We start from the raw sequence: 15,778 nt of genomic DNA on the forward strand, positions 1-15,778 counted from the left end.
TTAAAACTTGGGTGCTGAACACATGCAGCTCTCACTGACTTCAATGAGATTTGTTTGTTGCTTAGCAACTCTGAAAATCTAGGCCCCAGTGCAGCAGTCCACTAGTAGGCAAAGCATTTAAGCTAGGGCTGTCAAGTGATTAATTTTTTTAATCACGATTAATCACGAGATTAATCGTGCTGTTAAACAATAATAGAATACTATTTATACACACTTTTGGATGTTTTCCACATTTTCAAATATATTGATTTCAATTACAACACAGAACAAAGTGTACAGTGCTCACTTTATATTTATTTTTTATTATAAATATTTGCATTGTAAAAATAAAAAATAGTATTTTTCAATTCATTGAATACAAGTACTGCAGTGCAATCTCTTTATAATTTGAACTTAAAAAAAGGCATTTACAAACAAAACAATCTAAAACTTTAGAGCCTACAAGTCCACTCAGTCCTACTTCTTCAGCCAATCACTCAGACGAACAAGTTTTTTTTACATTTGCAGGAGTTAATGCTGCCCACTTCTTATTTACAATGTCACCTGAAAGTGAAAACAGGCATTCTCATGGCACTGTTGTAGCCGGCGTTGCAGGATATTTATGTGCCAATACGTTAAAGATTCATATGTCCTTTCATGCTTCAACAACCATTCCAGAGGACATGCATCGGTTCTGCTCAATAATGATCCAAATCAGTGCAGACCAGCGCATGTTTATTTTCATCATCTGAGTCAGATGCCACCAGCAGAAGGTTGATTTTCTTTTTTGGTGGTTCAGGTTCTGTAGTTTCCACATCTGAGTGTTGCTCTTTTAAGACTTATGAAAGCATGCTCCACACCCTGTCCCTATCAGATTTTGGAAGGCACTTAGGATTCTTAAATCTTGGGTCAAATGTTGTAGTTTTCTTTAGAAATCTCACACTGGTACCTTCTTTGCATTTTGTCAAATCTGCAGTGAAGGTGTTCTTAAAACGAACAACATGCTGGGTCATCATCCGAGACTGCTATAACATGAAATGTGTGGTGGAATGCAGGTAAAACACTGAGCAGGAGACATACAATTCTCCCCTAAGAGGTTCAGTTACAAATATAATTAACTTAAAAAAAAAAATTTTTTTAACAAGCATCATCAGCATGGAAGTATGTCCTCTGGAATGGTGGTCAAAGCATGAAGGGGCAAATGAATTTTTTTAGCAGATCTGGCATGTAAATGCCTTGCAATGCCAGCTACAAAAGTGCCATGTGAACGTCTGATCTCCCTTTCAGATAACATTGTAAATAAGAAGCGGGCAGCATTATCTCCGGAAAATGTAAACAAACTTGTTTGTCTGAGTGATTGGCTGAACAAGAAGTAGGACTGAGTGGACTTGTAGGCTCTAAAGTTTTACATTGTTACATGACTGCACTCAAAACCAAAAAAAAAATCTACATTTGTAAGTTGTGCTCTTATGATAGCGATTACACTACAGTACTTGTATGAGGTGAACTGAAAAAATACTGTTTTTTGTTTTTTACAGTGCAAATATTTGCAATAAAATATAAAATGAGCCCTTTAAACTTTGTATTTTGTGTTTATAATTGAAATCAGTATTCAGTATTTGAAAATGTAGGAAAAAAATCCAAAAATATTTAATACATTTCAATTGGTAGTCTATTGTTTAACAGTGCGACTTTAAACTGCAATGAATCGGGATTAATTTTTTTAATTGCGATTAATTTTTTTGTTAATTGCATGAGTTAGGGCTATTGATAAATCACAGTTAACTTAAGCATATGCTTAACTTTAGGACCATGTTTAATTGCTACTGACTTAAATGGGACTTGAGAATGTGTTTGCATTTAAGGATGTATTTAAGTGCTTTGCTAAATATGGATTTAGGCACCTAACGTCATCAGTTTGAATATTTGACCATAGAGATGCCACTGTTGCTACCATCATAGAATATCAGGGTTGGAAGGGACCTCAGGAGGTCATCGAGTCCAACCCCCTGCTCAAAGCAGGACCGATCCCCAATTAAATCATCCCAGTCAAGGTTTTGTGAAGCCTGACCTTAAAAACTTCTAAGGAAGGAGATTCCACCACCTCCCTAGGTAACGCATTCCAGTGTTTCACCACCCTCCTAGTGAAAAAGTTTTTCCTAATATCCAACCTAAATCTCCCCCACTGCAACTTGAGACCATTACTCCTTGTTCTGTCATCTGCTACCATTGAGAACAGTCTAGAGCCATCCTCTTTGGAACCCCCTTTCAGGTAGTTGAAAGCAGCTATCAAATCCCCCCTCATTCTGCTCTTCCGTAGACTAAACATCCCTAGTTCCCTCAGCCTCTCCTCATCAGTCATATGTTCCAGTCCCCTAATCATTTTTGTTGCCTTCCGCTGGACTCTTTCCAATTTTTCCACATCCTTCTTGTAGTGTGGGGCCCAAAACTGGACACAGGACTCCAGATGAGGCCTCACCAATGTCGAATAGAGGGGAATGATCACGTCCCTCGATCTGCTGGCAATGCCCCTACTTATACATCCCAAAATGCCATTGGCCTTCTTGGCAACAAGGGCACACTGTTGACTCATATCCAGCTTCTCGTCCACTGTAACCCCTAGGTCCTTTTCTGCAGAACTGCTGCCGAGCCATTTGGTCCCTAGTCTGTAGCGGTGCGTGGGATTCTTCCGTCCTAAGTGCAGGACTCTGCACTTGTCCTTGTTGAATCTCATCAGATTTCTTTTGGCCCAATCCTCCAATTTGTCTAGGTCCCTCTATATCCTATCCCTACCCTCCAGTGTATCTACCTCTCCTCCCAGTTTAGTGTCCTCTGCAAACTTGCTGAGGGTGCAATCCACACCATCCTCCAGATCATTTATGAAGATATTGAACAAAACCGGCCCCAGGACCGACCCTTGGGGCACTCCACTTGATACCGGCTGCCAACTAGACATGGAGCCATTGATCACTACCCGTTGAGCCCGACAATCTAGCCAGCTTTCTATCCACCTTTATAGTCCAGTTAATCAGTAACTAGTGCCACCTTTGGCTGCCACCTGCTATAGCAATAGACCTTTTCGGTGAAGGATGAAAGATACTTTCCTTCAAGCAGACTCAGAGCATTTTGTTGACTCAACAGTGGTCAACAAATGATGCAAAAGAAAAGATATATGCTATGTTTCATACTTATAGCAGCTATAGACCAGGTTGGTTTTTTGCATATATTTGAAATATATACTATTATTCTGGAAGACCACAACAAAGCACAGGAAAGAGAAGTGGGTTTGGCATCGTACAGTTTCAGTCTATTTCATAGTACCAGAAGTTATTGATGGAATATATTAATTAGGTCATTCTTGTCCCTTCCTCAGCTAACGTTCCCTACAGTATTTTCTTAATTTTAAAGGAAACAAGTGATGGGCTTTTCACCATTCTCATTGGCAATCTCATTCCACATCCTAAAAGATTTCATTGTCAGGAGTTTTTTTTTCCTGCCATGCACCCAAAATTTTCCTTTGCTCATTTTCATCCAGTTACTCCCAATTATAACCCCTGGCTCAAACCTAGCCAACCCCTTTTGTCCCAACATCTATTTTTCTGCTTGCTTTTCATCTTTTTTAAAATATCAATACTTGTTTTCCTGAATTTTTCTAGAGATGTGGATCAAAAGAACTTGAGTAAGAGCTTTTATATCACTTAGGGGAAGGGGTTAAAATAGGGGATCTTTAAGTGAAAAATCTTTCTCCTAGCTGTGCATTAGGCATTTGAGTTATACCTCTCTTTGTATTATCTTATCTACCTATGCATACCTAGGCACCAATATGAAAAGCAATATTTCTTTTTTGAAAGGACTATAATCTTTTCTTTCCCTCCACCCCTTGTTTTACACTGCACCCTTAAACCTTGACCCTCTGCTTGTCCTTTCTTTTTCAGAGAAACCTTGCCAGGTCATTGAGAAACCATAGAATTGAGGGAACAGCAAGATTGGTCTTACCTTGGGCCCCAAAAGCAGCAAGACTTGGGTTGGTCCTGGTTATGTAATCTGTCCAAATCTAGTAAACCCATCAATGTAATATTCATGTTACGCTGCAGATAAGTAATTAAATAGACATTGGAGCACACATGTGAACTAGGGTCACCTCTGTGCCAGTGAAATGCTTTAACCACCAGTCGAGAGAGTTGTTGCTCTTTGCTTTCTCTTTCAAAGCCTAATGACTATTCAAATATTTTATATAAAGTGGAACAGTTTCAACAGACGAGACTGAGAGACTTCAGGTAGGATATACCATAGCACAGTGGTTAGGGTACTCGGATTTGATGTGAGACACCTGAGTTCAGTTCCCCGGCCTCCCCCTCGACCTCATGTAGAGCAGGGATTTGAACTGCAGTGTGGGAAACTGAAGTTCAGCTCTGTGCTGTACATTGGGGCAGGGGTGGCACCACTGCTTCCTCTAGTAGCTGGTTGAGGAATGACACCCTTTTTCCCCCCCTCCCTCCCCCGCCCAAAAAATTAATTAAAAAAAGGGTTTTGGTGGAAACTTTTCAGTGACTTTGTGTCAGATTTGAGAAAATAGTTTTGGGCTGACCAAAACTGCATTTTTGGGCTATTCACTAAAAAGTTTCACCCAGTTCAGAGGTGGCTATTGATATAATTAGGCAGGTATCCTCCAAATGTGTGTGCATTCTGTTTTACAGGGTGTAGTATAAATATTTTCAGAATAATTTTAGGATTTCAGAGGCAACTCAGTGTCTTAAAGTTTCAGCTAGACCTGGATAATCTCCATTAAAGAATAACTCCTGTTAACCTGATAATAATAGGCTGCTCTATATTAAAACGTGTTGTTTCTCATAAAATGTATTAGAAGCCCAAAGTCCTCCATGTAGTGATGCCAGCTGTGACTATGATATACTTTTCCTTTGGAAAGAAATCACAGTTTCCAGTTTTCCAAGTCTCTCTGTCTAACCATGTTCTTGGCAAATAATTCAATCATTGCTCACAGTTCCTAACCTGTACTAAAAATAATGTAGATTGGTTTTCCAGAAATGGTAATATACTGTTGAAAACAACCTTTGATCTTTATAAATAGGTTTTATTTCTGTCAGCTACACAATATACATACATTATTTGTCTTTTGTGTTTCTGTACATAATTTCTGCATGCTGGAAAAGTAATTGTGTGTTACTATGGTTTGGCCTTGTACCATGCTGCATGTTTTGTTTTGGTTTTTTGTTCTTGTCTAATTGTCTGGTGGTAAAGCCTTGTATTTATTGAAAGTACAAAAGAAAAAGAAAAATGTACAGAAGGAAATGGAATAGTAATTATGGACTTGTGAGTGGGTCTGAAAAATAGCAGTGAATATGGAATGATTAGTCCCAAATTGCACATCAGCTAAAGGGCTTTTCATAAATATTATCTTCCCATTCTGATAAAATAGAGCATTTTAGCAACTGATAAGGGATGTTTGATATTGTAGACTGTGGAGCAGTGGTCAGTGAAACCCTGTAATTTCAGAATGACCTGAAGCTTGCTTAATTTTATTCTGAAAGTCAAGGAAAATGTTTCGCGCAGTTTGAAGAAAATTAGTGAAACTGGTTTTGTTATAGGTCATTTTAAATATTTCACTGATTTGAAATTTTGACTAATGTGTCTTTTGGTTCCCCCTAGCTAACAAACAGATAGCTACCATGCCTTCAAACTTAACTCTCCTTGAAAATTCGTGGCAGTCTATAGAGCACAACCTAAAAATGGATTATAATTAAGCAAAAGTTATTTATAATTTCACACACATAGCAATTATAGTTTGATACATCAGTTATCAAGCTCAAGGATTTTGTGAGAGGGTGTGGAGCTACTTTGCTGAATCACCAAAGTAGCCAGATCAGGTGGGTCTCATTACAACCAACTCAGCAAGTGTATAAAAGAGTTTTTTAAAACATCATAAGCATGTTCCCTTCTTTTTGCATAAGGTTCTGTTAATCTAAACTGAATGGTGTGTGTAATTTTGCACTCTAATTTTTCCTCCTCGAGGGTGTCATTGATCAGTATCAGTGCTTGAGTCACCACAACAAACCTCAAGCACTGCTGTTTGTTTCTTCCAAAAAGCACTAGCTTTGCTTTTGTTTACCAATCGTTAGTAATCCCTGGGGATTAGATATTTTTTTCAAAACCTACAATGGAAGTTTCAGTTTGCTGGTGTAAGAAGTCCACAATGTCCATAGAAGCACTGCTGCTAAAGCCATTTATCCTACATTGCAATGCTGAATTTGGACTTTATAAACATTTATTGTTTAGTAGAGTTCATTGTAGTAACAGTTGCTTGCCAACCTTTTTTATAACTCTTGTTCTGACTCGCAACTTTTTGGGTAAATTCTCCTTTGAAGCTGAAATTTTTTATACTTGGTCTCAGCCTAAGATTTTAAATGAGATTTAGAAAGTTTGAGTAAAATATCTTTAACTATCTGTGTATTATCTCTGTAGGGGAAAACATTCAAACACCTAAAACAGCCAAGCATCAAATCTTCAACTTCCTTTATGGCTGGACCTTTTTGGTTTGTTGGTGGTTTTGTTTGTCACCAAACAAACAAACAAAATCATAGTTTGTCAAAGAAAACAAGTTACCTCCAGAAATTTTCACCCAGCTCGGTTTGCTAGGCTTGGCTAGCTCTAATCTATATATGCTGAAATAGTTTATCTAAAACATATTGAACCTGTTCCAATAAATAAAACTGTCTGAAATCACAAACAGCAGAAGACTGGGAGCAGTGTGCGTGTGTGTGCGCACGTGCACGTACATATTTGTGTGTGCGAGAGAATGTGAGAGATTATAGGTTAGTATGTAGGCAAGATAAATAAGGTTATAGAAATAAAAATTAGAGAACGCTAATTTGAAAGCCTTCAATGTTTGTTGAAGTACATCTAGAATTGGTAGCTGCTCAATGGATGGGTGAGATAAGCCAAGTGGAATCATAAAGTTAATAACAAAAAGGGGTTTGGATGGCCTACAAAACTAGCAAATTTCACATCTAAGCTCTTGTCTACGCTGTGGATTTTATCTAGTTTCAGCCTTTGTTGTCCAGCCACCAGTGCAAATCCCTAGTGTAGATGGGCAAAGCTTCCATTAACTGTGATTTACATTAGTGCAGTTCACACTGATTTCAAGCAGAGATGACCTGCACCCAGGCAAATTGTAATTTATAGTGGCTTTGCCTATCTACACTCGAGGTTTGCACTGTTGCAGTGACAGTGGTGACTGATCACTGAAATCCTCAGCATAAACCAGCCCTAAGTCACTGGATTGCATACAACTTTAGCAGGGATTGACCAAAAGTTGCTGCTGTTTGAAAATTACATTGTTTGTTGACAGTTGTCATTTTTCATAAGGGTAGGCATTTGCCCCAATGCTTTTGGCCAACATTTTCCCTTGCCAACCTCCTATGCCATGCCTTACCTAGTTCCCACCCTTGTCTCCAGAGATCGCTCTTTCAGTTTTGCTGTGTGTATACACGTGTGAAGTTTTTGGGTTCCTTCAGGTGCTGCTATGTATAAATATAAAACACTAGAGAGGGTCTAAATTTTTCCAACAGAACATTTGCCCCTTAGAAAATAGCATTTAATCAAAATCAAACCATTCCTTGGAAACATGTCAATTCATTAGAAAAATTGAAACAAACATTTTGACATGATCAGACATTCTGATTTGTATTTTATACTAGCACACTGCCAAGTAATCAACCATCTGGGCAGACTATCTCATACAGCCAATGAAGTTGTTACATGCAAATTAGCTGTAGAGTAATGGTAATCATTGTTTGAGTCACCTATGATATCACAATGATCTAGAACTCTTGACATGGTATAAATCAGTGGTTCTCAAACTTATTTGGTTACCTGCTCCCCCACCTTGTATGTATTGTAGTAGTTTACAAACCTCCCACGACCAGGCACCCGGCCAGCAGCCACCACTCTCTGGCCGCCCAGCTTTGAATGTGCACAATAAGTTTTCTTTCCCTAAAGCTTCTCATGCCCCCCAGAATACATTGTGCCCCCCAGGGGGCATCTCCCCAGTTTGAGAATCATAGAATATCAGAGTTGGAAGGGACTTCAGGGACCAATCCCCAATTTTTGCCCGAGACCCTTAAATGGCCCCCTCAAGGATTGAACTCTCAACCCTGGCCAATGCTAAAACCACTGAACTATTCCTCCCCCGCAAACCTCTGGTATAGCTTGGGGTGGTCAATAGGCTGATTGCATGCCAAATCTGGACTGCCAGATGCTTTTGAACAGATTCCAAAATCTTTTTATTTACTCCTTGTTATTTTTTTTATTATTTTCTTTGGAGTCTTTATCTTGACTGTTTGATTGACCTTGACAAAAAAATAGACTCCCTTTGGTATCAATACATGTTTGACTGTAGCTGCATACCAACTGGGCGTAATTCATAAAGTCAAAATGGCTGAACTTAAAAATTGGACAGTAACATACCTTAAAACCCAGTGGTGATTGAATGTGATGGTGGTCTAAACAAAAAGAACTGTCAACCATGCTTATAGCTGTTTCCATTGCTTTATACCAGTGGTGGGCAACCTGCAGCCCGTCAGGGTAATCCGCTTTCGGGCCACCAGACAGTTTGTTTACATTGGCATGGCCACCCGCAGCTCCCAGTGGCTGCGGTTCACTGTTTCCGGCCAATGGGAGCTGCGGGAAGTGGCAGGCAGCATGTCCCTGTGTACACAAACTGTCTCATGGTCTGCCAGCCGATTACCCTGATGGGCCGCAGGTTGCCCACCACTGCTTTATACTGACTCAAGAGCCTTTATAGGCTTTGGAGTGACAGACGGTGACAATCCTGGAATCTTATATAATGTTTATATTATACATTATAAAACAAAGGCAAAATCAGAATGAAACAGTTGGATTTTATTGAAATGGAATATTCTGATTATCCCAAAATGATTTTTTCCTAAAAATGTATGGAGGGAAGCGTGTGGCATCCCACTCACTTGTTAATTCAGTTCCTGGAAAGAGAGAGTGGAGGTGGGGGCACCTCTGAGGTGATATGATAAAAAAAAAAAAATTGAAATATTGTGATATGTGAAAAATGTATTCCTTTTTCCCTAAGTATTTTTGAAACATTCTCATTTTCTGACCAGTTCTCCTTTCTCTTCCCCAGAAGTTGCCATTAGATACCAGAATTAAGGAAGATGCATTCCAGGGACCATTGCTACTAGCACTGAAAGCCCATTTTGTGATCTCTTGTGTGCAAATAGATGCAGCAAAACTGTGTAAGAATCAGTTCTCTGGTAAAATCAGCATATGTTCATATTTCAATAATTCATATTTCAGCAGTAGAAACTCCAAGCATTCTGTGATTATGCTATAGAGGCCTTAACTTGCACGCATATGATATTTCCATGCATTAATACTGAGAGTTCAGATAAGCCCATTAAATACATTGGAACACCTCTCCATAACATGAAAAGACTAATTACATAGGTGTCCACTGATAATGTACATGGCAGAGAAGATGAAAACAACCGTATCAATTGCTTCCTATCTGTATCTACAGCTCAAGAGAGATATTTTCTCAAATCATGCTTCAAGTTATACTAAGTAGAAGAAAATGCACATTTCACGAACAATATGGGTTAAAAGCTTAGCTTTAATTTTTGAACAATTCAACATATAGGTATATCCAAGAGTGCAAATAAACAGGGATGTACGTGCACTTTGGGGAGGCTAGACTGCTGGCCTGGCCCCTTCTCCCCCCCCCCCCTCCCCCACAGGTCAGAGCCTTGAAACCCCACTCCCACCCTGTAAAAGGAGAAGCCCTGACTCTGAGGTGCCCCCCGAGACTGGAGGAGCCCCCGCCCGCCCGCCCCAGCCACATCAGGCAGAGCCACTGCTGCTGGCCACCCTGAGCGCCAGGATGAGTTACTGGCCCCCCTCACCCCTGACGGCCCCCGCACCCAGAGTCGGGCTGAGCCGCTGGCCTCCCTGAACACTGGGCAAGGCCGAGCTACCGGCCTCCCCAAATGCTGGCCTCCCCCAGCAGAGCCGCTGGTCTTCCAGCGTTTTCTATCAGATGAGAGATGTTTATCCAGCTGTTTGTTTACTGAGCATTGTCTTGTTCACAATGGGCTTCCTATCACCAGTCTGAGCTGAATGCAAATGAAGGATTGTCAGAACTTCAGAAAGAAATTAACAGGAAGAGAGAGACAGTGGGAGACAGAACTTTATGTTCAGAGCCATTACTAGTTATTTTAGTGACCGGGGCAAGCAAGCGGCGCATGGGGGGAGGCACGAGGGGTTCATGTGTGCCCCTCCCCCAGATTTCTGCCTTCCAATTAGCACAGAGGGAAAATGCACCTCACAGTTTGAAAACTGTCACCTCCTGCCAGGAGCCGCCGGATCTGAAACTGGTGGCAGCTGCTCAGGCCCCTGGCTCTCCATGCTGTAGGAGCTGGGGCATTGGCAGGCTGCCTGGCAGCCCTCCCTGTCCTGCTCCCCAAGCAGGGCTGCCTCTGCATGACTGGGCGCTAGGTACAGGTCCAAGCTGTGCCCTGATGCGCTCTTGCCTCTCGTCCAAAAGAGCCAGGCACTGGTTGGTCAGCACTCCAGATCCGGCCCTTGCCTGCGGAGCCCGGATGCCATGAGATACTTGCCGGGCAAGCACACATTTCTTTGTTTAGGACAGACCTGTTTTCCAACTTCTGCTCGGGCAGGGCTGTGGGGTTTGGAACATGTGTTAATAACATCATGCAGGGAAATCTTATAACTTCACATACAATGTTGCCATATATATTTTAACAGGACAATACTGACCAGCTAATTTTGAGTTTTCAAATGATGCCTTCCTTACAAGGCATACCTTGTGCATAGATTATTATAATAGTGTGTTGGATGTGAATACAGGGGTGTATTCTGTCACAGTCCTAGGTGACCATCCTATTAATTTTTCAGGACAAGGTACAATTTAGCCCAATTTCTCACCTTGTAAAAGTGCAGCCCTTCCATGTGTTTATTCACTAGTCACCTTTCCTTAAATTCATTTATCCGTCATGGAGAACGAGATCCTGTACTAATGGTATGAGAGCAGCATGTAACAGTGTTAGCAGGCAGTATGGGCAAAGACAAGTGTTAACGTCAGTAGTTCACTGAGGATAGAAAACCTTTGCCTTTCAGAGTGTTTGTGTAAGTCAAGGAAGTTTACATAACTCAGGGAGGATTAGTTTGTATAAAAAATAAACTTCTATGACTCCTCCGTCTCATGTGAATACTTACTAGCTCTCTTCCCTCTCCCCTAGTGTCCTTTCGGAAATGTTGTAATGCTCAAAATAGGACAGAAATAGACCATAATAAGGCAAGATTCCGTTAAAACCAGACAAAAATGGATCGGATTTAGTGGGTCAAGACCATACCTCAAGGAACTCAATTTATTGACTCTATTGGAGCTGCATAAGGGATGAATTTGTCTCCATGTGCTTGGCTGGGGACAATTTTTGTAGTCTGTCTTTAACCAATGACTTTTAGTAAGTGATATGCAATGTCTTCTTTTCTGTAATCTTTTTTCCAGATATTTTTATCTTTCTAGCACCTAAAACTTAATTCTAGCAAAACTCTATCTTTGCCTAAACAGTTTTCTCACTTACAGAATCTCGGCGGGGAGGGATAGCTCAGTGATTTGAGCATTGCCCTGCTAAACCCAGGATTGTGAGCTCAATCCTTGAGGGGGCCATTTAGGGATCTGGGGAAAAAATTGGGGATTGGTCTTGCTTTGAGCAGGGGGACTAGATGACCTTCTGAGGTCCCTTCCAACCCTGAGAGTCTATGATTTTTTTCCTACGATTCTAAGCCCTTCCTGGTAGGAGAGTCCAACATTCACAGAATGAGAGGCCTCCCTTCATCCCCAGTGATGGATAACTAGAATGTCTTTTTGCTCCCCTTATATTTCCCAAAGCCCATTGTCTTTGCCTCTGGATCCAGGAAGACTTCCTGGGGAATGTAGACTCTGTCCCCCGGTGAGCTCACTAAGCTGTTTCCTCCATCACTTGTTAGCTTGATGGCTTTGTTTACCTTATATGTAAATATACTTTCATTGTCCTCTGCCTGTAATCAAGCCAGGCACACAGGTAAATACACATTCCTTTGTCTAGGGCAGGCTTGATTTATGCTCTGCCTCCCAAATACACGTAAAGAACATATTTCCTGCACTCATACATAACCCTTTATTTGCAGCTCACACATACATCACACCTATTCCTGACCCAGCAAATCATCAGTTTACATACAATACCTTATAAGATACTTTTTGGATACATATTATGACAAAAGTGTGTTGGGGACAGTGAATGTGGTAGGCCTGAAACAAGTTACAGTACAGTGGGCCCTCTGCCAGTGGGCATTGAGGGGCTCTCAGGGTAACAGGTATGTCTACACTGCAGCTGGGAGGTGTGATTCCTTGCATGGGTAGGCAGACTCACACTAGTAGTGCTCAAGCTAGAATGTTAAAAATAGCAGTGTGGATGTTATGCACTGGCACAGCTCAAGCTAGTCACCCAAGTCCAAGTCTACCCAATCCCCTGGGTGCGAGTGTGGGTAGGTAGCATGAATCACTGCCCATGCGCAACGTCCATACTGCTATTTTGTAGTGCACTTGTTCAAACAGCGTGAGTGCAAGGCTGCCTAACTGTGCTAGGAATCTCACCTTCCTGCTGCAGTGTAGATGTACCCCACATGCTTCCATCAAAGACTGCTGGTGTCTTAAGAATAAGGATATAATTGGAATGGTGGAAACCAGTCTAAAGCACAATTACTATTTGCCTTATTTTCAGTATGACCCTTTTTACTAAATGTGGATTTTGCTGGGCCTGTTCTGTTTTGTTCTGAGATTTACTGAAAGTTGTAACCACAGCGTCATTTTTCTGGACAGCCAATGTATTTAGCATGTTGCTTTACTTGAGTTACCACAGTTTCCTCTACCTGTGAATTTAAAAAATAAAAATATAACAGAATAATAGCAAATACTACTCAGGGGTTAGGGGCCTGTCTTTTCAGTTTGTAAAGAGGGTAATCAAAAGGAGAGCTCCTAACACAAGCTGTGGGAGCTTAGAGGAAAATATTTTCTCTATCCATCTTTATGAAATGGTAACTGGACAGGCCTGCAAGACTAGAGAGTAGGGGATGAGGTGGTGCAACAAAGGTGATCTGAGTCAGGGCTCTCAGAGCCCGTGCTGGAGTGACAATTACTGCAGCATAGGAAAGAGGGAGATTAGACTGAAAAGGGTCAAGACTAAAGAAGTAAGATTAACTCTGTTGTCTTTGGGAAACTGAATTGTTCTCTTGAGTATAGTTAAGGTAAATACTATGCTAGGGAAATTATCTTAAAGAGGAGGACTTCTTGGGTAAGGCAGGCTAAAGAGTATGAATGTTAAAGTGCATTTGTTTTGTATAAACTTGGGTTAAAGGTTAAAAACAAAACAAACAATAAAAAACCCTTTAATAAACAAATCAACCAACAGTACAGACCAAAAAAATGTACTCCAAAGTGTATGTTTACCTCAGAATGGGAGAAGAGTCAGAGACTCCATGAAGCTCACTGGGGCCTTAACTATTGCTATTGATTTTTACATGCAAGGCGCTTTGAAATTACAGTGATTGGCAGTAGTATAAAACCCAAAGATAGGGTGCATCATATGAGAAGAGCATTTTTGTCCTCTTCTACAGCTTTTTCTAGGAATAAATTCTCCTGGGTACCATAACAGAATGCCCGGGAGTGGTCCAGTCCTTCGGAACCACATTCTTATATGGAAATCCATATGAGGATGCATTGCATTAGTTAGTTGTAGGACAGATATGACACAGAGCCCAGACTTGTGTCATGAGGTAAAAATCATCAAATGAGCAGAAGAGCTCTGCATTCCAGCAGCTCTCTGATTAAAGGCCCAGAAGCACTACGTGTACGTTGACGTCAGACTCTCCTGATGTTCCAGAAGAGTGATGTGCCCTGACCATTATGTTATTTCAGACAGCAGATCGGAGCAGGCTTCTAGAAGTGTAGTAACTCTTCATTTGTATGCTCTGGACAGTATCTTTGTGTGCAGAACCATGGCCAGCTTTAAACTGGCCCAAACTAGAATTTACATTGGTTAGCTGATGGATAGGTGTTGGTGAAATCAAAATATTTTTGTTAAAGTATCTAGGCTTGCTTGGGCATGGTGGTGCGTGCCTGTAATCCCAGCTCCCTGGGAGGCTGAGGCTGGCAAATCACTCAGGAGTTCTGGACTGCAGTGCGCTATGCCGATTGGGTGTCCGGTGCCACTGGCAGCCTGTCCAGCTGGTGGCTGAAGGACTGGCTAGAACAACATGAATGATGTGTTGTGATTGGTGCTCTCTCTAGGAGGGCTGATGGACCGACTGATCAAGGTGTTCTAGGATTGCTTTGTATCTTCCAAATTCCTAAAACTCTGGATAAGAAACTAGCATGATAGTTTCAGTAACCCTTGACTCATCTAAAGTGTGCCACACATTCCCCTTTCCTCCATTACTGGAGTTTTTCCATGTATTTGAGTGAAAATGTTTATCAGGTTTGATTTTTATTATTAGTTTGTTTATAATTAACTATATTATTTATTCTCTCTATTGCAGTGATGCTAGAAGCACAAGCCCCATCATGATAGGCAATATACAAACATACAAAAAAGACCTGGTTCTTGCTCTGAAGAGCTTACAATGCCAGTATAAGATATACAGCTCTAGGAAGTTTGTTCAAAGACTTTCAGGTATGTATTATCCAGACGTTATTAATCTTTCAGGCAGAATTCCAGGTCGGCGCTTATTTTATATGCATCATCTGACACTACTTTTGCTAGAAATGGCCCAAAGCAAAAAATTTGGAACTGAATCCAGTTCCAAACTTCTCCTCAGTTCAGAAATGTTCAGAACTATAATCTAAGTTTTGGGCTCCTTGCTAATTTCAATTACATGACAATTACATTTCACTGTCTGTTAAATTTTGTAAGATTGAGCCAAAATGAAGGCCCACTGATATAGCTTAAAATAAGTTAATTTTTAAACCCTGCTTTTATTTAAAGAGATCAAAGAGTTTTGTTCTCCTTGCTGCCATCATAATGCTAACATAGCCTTGTCTATGAAAAAGTTCCATGTCTATACAATTGACTTCTAGGGCTTGTCTATGTAGAGCGAATGTGAGGCAAGACAGGTTGTAAATCTACAGTATTTTAGCCTGCTGTGTGTACCAACTGGCTGTGTCACACCTGCCGCCATGTGCTTTGTGTACTGCAGTTTTTAAATAGCGGTAGGTCAAAGCAGACTGGGCGACTTTTAGTGTATAAAGAAAAGGAGTACTTGTGGCACCTTAGAGAGTAACCAATCTATTTGAGCATAAGCTTTTGTGAGCTACAGCTCTCTTCATTGGATGCATTCAGTGGAAAATGCATCCGATGAAGTGAGCTGTAGCTCACAAAAGCTTATGCTCAAATAGATTGGTTAGTCTCTAAGGTGCCACAAGTACTCCTTTTCTTTTTGCTAATACAGACTAACACGGCTGTTACTCTGAAACCTTTTAGTGTATAGTAGCACGGTCCACATGGCTAGTTAGTGGGTGGCACACTAGAGTGCTGCAGATTTTCACCCCAGTTTGCTACCCACTAACTCTCTGTATAGACGAGCCCTTTGACCTGGAACTTTTAAGGCATCACAGAATTTCAAAGAACAATGCAAAACAGTGAGCGGGGTGGGGAAAGAACTTACTATACAGTGACAAGGACTGGGATACAGA

The sequence above is a fragment of the Natator depressus genome, chromosome 2 (assembly GCF_965152275.1).
Source record: "Natator depressus isolate rNatDep1 chromosome 2, rNatDep2.hap1, whole genome shotgun sequence".
NCBI lineage: Eukaryota > Metazoa > Chordata > Testudines > Cheloniidae > Natator > Natator depressus.